Genomic DNA, 6,134 nt, shown 5'->3' with positions numbered 1-6,134 from the left:
ACATAATTGACAGCTATAAAACACTTCATCCTAGAACATCAGACTATACATTCTTTTCTAGTGTACATGGAACATTCTCAAGGATAGACCATATATTGGGACATAAAACCACCCTCAGCAAATTTAAGACGGTTGAAATCGTACCAAGCATATTCTCTGATCACAAGGCTTTGAAATTGGATATCAACCACAAAAAGAAAGCAGGAAAAATCACAAATATGTGGAGATTAAACAAAATACTTTTAAAGAACAACTGGGTCAAAGAAGAAATAAAATGGGAGATCAAAAGATACATAGAAACAAACGACAATGAAACACATCCTACCAAAGTTTATGGAATGAAGCAAAAGCATTCCGGTCCTGGGAAGAAAAGTTTCCTTGGCATCTGGCAGTAATAATCAGTGAGGACTCAATCTGTTCTTCCATGTTGGGAGAAGGCAGCTGGAAATCAAGATGCCCTCTTGTAAAGGTGGTACATGATGGACTCAATCCCTGTGGGCACTCACCTGGTTTCTGGTGGAAGGGGCTGCAGCTTGGGAGGCCCAGAGACTTGTGCAGAAGAATTGAGTTGTGTGGCTTTGAGGAGGAAGCTGGAAAGCCTGGAGCCACTGTTGTCCCTGTGTGGAGCCTGACACACATGAGACCTACAGTGGGGCACCATCTTTTCAGGATTAAGTCCTTCCCCAATGGGCCAAGTCTGGGACTGCACTGGTCTGGTGGAATCCACATGTGCATACTGCCTTGGTGATATCCTGGGTTTCCCCCGACCCCTGCAGCTTGTGCTACATCACCCAGGAAACTCTTGATTGCTGGGCTGCTGGCCCTGGCCCACAGCCTGCGGAAGCCTGTTTGCAGCAGGAAGATGGACCTCAATATCCCGGGAAACATTTGCTTGTGGGAGGTAAACCAGACCTGCACCACTGCATCTCTTTAGCATCTCTCGGAAATCTGCAGGCCTGAGATAGGTAGTGACTGGCCATGGTGTTCTCAGAGCATTTTTGTGGGGTGGTCATGGGCCCAGCACTGGTGAGAAAGTCCAGACTTCATTAACTTTGTAGAAACAACCAACTACACCCCTTTGCTCCCTGGAACCCTGCATTGCCCAACTAGAGCTGCATTGCCAGGGTCACTCTGGGTGCCTGGGTGGCCTGCCCATCCCATAAGCTACAGAAGCCATTTGCAGCAGTGAATGGTCATGACAGCCTGGGGAGATTTTTGTCATGAACAATGACCCAAAACCTGTGAAACAGCCACTCTTGGGCAGCTCTCGGAAACTCGGCAGACTGAGGCAAGCTGTCACTGGCTGTGGTGTTCTCCAGGTGCTGTGTGAGGTGGTCACAGGCCTAGCACTGGTGTAAGAACTGCATCTTCATTAACTTTGTAAAAACCACTGGCCACGTCTCATGACTCGCTGGGACTCCACCCTGCACAGCTAGTGCTGCATCACCAGTGGCACTCTCAACACTGGGTCAAACAGCCCAGCACATGCACCTAGGAAGGCTCCTTCAAGGACTCATCCTTATGGGCAGTTAGCAAGTGGCAATAGGCCTAGAAGACCCTGGGCCTTTTCCAAAGCTTCCTCGGGCTCACTAATTGTAGGAGCCAGTCTCTGTTCATAGGGAGGTCACAACACATGCCTCCAGGTCCATCACAGGCAGCAGCCAACAACATATAGCTTTGTGATTCCTATCAGGTAGCCATAGGCCCGTAACAGGCAAGGCTGAAATTGGCCTGCACAGGAGCCCCTCCCAAAAGACAGCAGAAAGAACACATCCAGAGACCAGTTTCAGACAACACCAGAGCACTACCTGGTTAGTTGCACAAGTGGCACACCCAAATGAGGGTCTCAACAGGCACAAGAGCCCATCGGGGTGAAGCCTCGTCCAAAGGGCCACACAGACTGAAAGTAAAGGGATGGTAAAAAGATATTTCACATAAATGGAAACAAGAAAAAATCTAGGGTAGCAATACTTATATCAGAAAAAATAGACTTTAAAACAAAGACAAAAATAAGAGACAAAGAAAGATATTACATAATAATAAAGAGATCAATCCAAGAAGAGGATATAACCCTAGTAAACGTCTATACACCCAACATAGTACTGTCTAAATATATAAAACAAAAATTGACTGAAATTAGGGCAGAAATTAACAGTAACACTGTCATAGTAGGGATGTTAACACCAGATTGACTCAAAGGGACAGATATTTCAGACAGAATATCAACATAGAAACAGTAGCTTTAAATGACACACTAGACCAGATGGATTTAATTGATGTTTTTAGAGGATTTCACCCCAAAGACTAGACACACTAGACCAGATGACACACTAGACCAGATGGATTTAATTGATGTTTTTAGATGACTTCACCCCAAATATACATTCTTTTCAAGTGCACATGGAACATTCTCCAAGATAGACCACATGTTAGGTCTCAAAACAAGTCTCAATAAATTTAAGAAAATTGTGGTCAAACGTCTTCTCTGACCACAGTGGTATGAAATTGGAAATCAATTACAAGAAATAAACTGAAAATCACACAATCACATGGAAACTAAATAACATGCTACTAAATAATGAATGGGTCAACATTGGGATCAAGGGAGAAATCAAAAGATACCTTGAGACATACGAAAATGAAAACACAATAACATGAAATCTGAGGGACACAGTGAAAGCACTCCTAAGAGATTAAAGTCAAACAATGCAGGCCTACCTAAAGACAGATGAAAAAAATCTCAAATCAAAGTCTAACTTTACAAGTAAGAGACCTGGAAAAAGAACAGCAAAATAAGCCCAAAGGGAGTACAAGGAAGGAAATAATAAAGATCAGAACAGAAATAAACAAAGCAGAGACTAAAAAAAAGTACAAAAGATCAATGAAACAAAGAGCTGTTTTTTTTAAAAGATAAACAAAATTGACAAATCTTTAAACAGACTCATCAAGAAAAAGAGAGGACCCAAATTAATAAAATCTGAAATGAAAGAGGAGAAGTGACAAGACACCATGGAAATACAAAACAATTTAAGAAAATATTACGGGTACCTATATGCCAACAAATCAGACAATCTGGAAGAAATGGATAATTTTCTAGAAGCATACAATTTTCCAAGGCAGAATGAAAAAGAAATGGAAAATCTGAAGAGACATATTACTACCAGTGAAATTGAATCAGTAATCAACAACCTCCCCACAAACCAAAGCCCTGGACCAGGTGGCTTTACAGGTGAATTTCACCAAGCATTCAAAAAAGAATTATCACCTATTCTCTTCAAACTATTTCAAAAAATTCAGAAGGAGGGAAGGCTCCCAAACACTTTTTACAAGGCCACCATCACTCTGATCCCAAAACCAGACAAAGACATCACAGGAAAAAGAAACTATAGGCCAATATCCCTAATGAACATAGATGAAAAAATCGTGAACAAAATATTAGCAAACTGAATTCAGCAATACATGAAAAAGATCATGCACCATGATCAAGTGGGATTCATTCCTTGTATGCAAAGTTGGTTCAATATCCGCAAATCAATTAACGTGATACACCACACTAGCAAAATGAAAAATAAAAATCATATGGTCATATCAATGGATGCAGAAAAAGCATGTGACAAAATCCAGCATCTATTTATGATAAAAAAAACTCCTAGCAAAGTGGAAATAGAGGGATCATACTCAACATAATAAAGGCCATATGTGACAAACCCACAGCTAACATCATACTCAATGGGGAAAAGCTAAAAGCATTCCCCTTAAGATCAGGAACAAGGCAAGGTTGCACACTTTCACCACTTCTATTCAACATACTTTGTGAAGTTCTAGCCACAGCAGTCAGACAAGAAAAAGACATAAAAGGCATCCAAACTTCAAAGGAGGAAATAAAATTGTCATTATATGCAGATGACATGATACTATATATAGAGAACCCCAAAGATTCCACGGAAAAATTATTAGAACTGATAAATGAATTTAGTAGTCGCAGGATACAAAATTAATATTCAGAAATCAGTTGCATGTGTATACACCAATAACAGACCAACAGAAGGAGGAATTAAGAAACAATCCCATTTACAATTCCTTCAAAAACAATAAAATACTTAGGAATATATTTTACCAAGAAAGTAAAAGATCTGTACTCAGAAAATTATAAGACATTGAGGAGATAAATTAAAGAAAATACAAATAAATGGAAATATATACCATGCTCATGGATAGGAAGAATTAATATAGTTAAAATGTCCATACTACCTAAGGCAATATGTAGATTCAATACAATCCTTATCAAATTACCAATGACATTACTAGAACAAATAATCCTAAAATTTATATGGAACCATAAAAAACCCCAAAGCCATGGCAATCTTGAGAAATAAGAACAAAGTGGGAGATATCACGCTTCCTGACATCAAGTCATACTACAAGGCTACAGTAATCAAAACAGCATGGTATTGGCATAAAAACAGACACATACATAGATCAATGGAACAGAATAAAGAGCCCAGAAATAAATCCATACCTATATGGTCATTTAATCTATGGCAGTGGAAGCAAGAACTTACATTGGGGTAGAGACAGTCTACTCAATAAATTGTGCTGGGGAAACTGGATTGATACATGCAAAAAAGTGAATCTGCACCTTATGCCATACACCAGAATAAATTCAAAATGGATTAAAGACTTAAATATAAGATTCAAAACTATAGAACACCCAGGAGAAAATATAGGAAGTAAATTTGCAGACAGTACCCTTAGTAATATTTTTACTGATATATCCCCTCAGGCAAAGGAACTAAAACTAAAAATAAACATTATTTTTAAATGTTTACATCAAAGTAAAAAGTTTTTCACAGCAAAGGAAACCACCAGAAAGCAAAAAGGCAGCTTACAATGGGAGAAGATATTTGTCAATGATACATCTGATAAGGGGCTAATATCCAAAATTTATTAAAAAAAAAAAAAAAAAAAAACTCATTCAACTTAACACCAAACAAACAACCCAACTGAAAAATGGCCAGAGGAGATGAAGAGATATTTCTCTAAAGAAGATATACAGATGGCAAACAGACATATGAAGAAATGCTCAACCTCACTAACCATCAGAGAAATGCAAATAAAAACCACAATGAGATACCACCTCACCCCAGTCAAAATGGCTATCAATAAATCAACAAACAACAAATGCTAGTGAGGATGTGGAGAAAAGGGATCCCTCGTGCACTGTTGGTGGGATTGCAGATTGGTGCAGCCACTGTGGAAATCAGTATGGAGGTATCTCAAAAAACTGGAAATAGAACTAACTTATGACCCAGCAATTCCACTCTTAGGTATCTATCCAGAGGAATCCAAAACACTAATTCAAAAAAATTTATGCACCCTTATATTTCTTGCAGTGCTATTCACAATAGCCAAGAGATGGAAACAACCAAAATGCCCATCAGTAGACGACTGGTTTAAGAAACTGTGCTACATTTATACAATTTATACATTTATTACACAGCCATAAAGAAGAATGAAATCTCACCATTTGCAATGATATGCATGGACATAGACAACATTATGCTAAGTGAAATAAGTCAGAGAAAGACAAATACCATATGACTCATATAAATGTGGAATCTAAAGAACAGAATAAATGAACAAATTAATCAGAAACAGTCTCAGAGATATAGAGGAAAAACTGAGGGTTGCTAGATGGGAGGGGGGGTGGGGATAAGGGGGAAGGTGAGGGGATTAGAAAGCACGGTCAGTAACCACAAGATTGCCACCGGGATACAAAAGTCAATTTGGGGGGGCCGGCCCGGTGGCTCAGGCGGTTAGAGCTCCATGCTCCTAACTCCGAAGGCTGCCAGTTCGATTCCTACATGGGGCAGTGGGCTCTCAACCACAAGGTTGCCAGTTCAATTCCTCAAGTCCTGCAAGGGATGGTGGGCTCCGCCCCTTGCAACTAAGATTGAACACGGCACCTTGAGCTGAGCTGCCGCTGAGCTCCCGGATGGCTCAGTTGGTTGGAGTGCATCCTCTCAACCACAAGGTTGCCGGTTCAACTCCCGCAAGGGATGGTGGGCTGTGCCCCCTGCAACTGGAAAACGGCAACTGGACCTGGAGCTGAGCTGCGCCCTCCACGACTAAGA

This window comes from Rhinolophus ferrumequinum, chromosome 3 (assembly GCF_004115265.2).
Source record: "Rhinolophus ferrumequinum isolate MPI-CBG mRhiFer1 chromosome 3, mRhiFer1_v1.p, whole genome shotgun sequence".
Classification (NCBI taxonomy): Eukaryota; Metazoa; Chordata; class Mammalia; order Chiroptera; family Rhinolophidae; genus Rhinolophus; species Rhinolophus ferrumequinum.
This window is presented reverse-complemented; position numbering follows the sequence as displayed.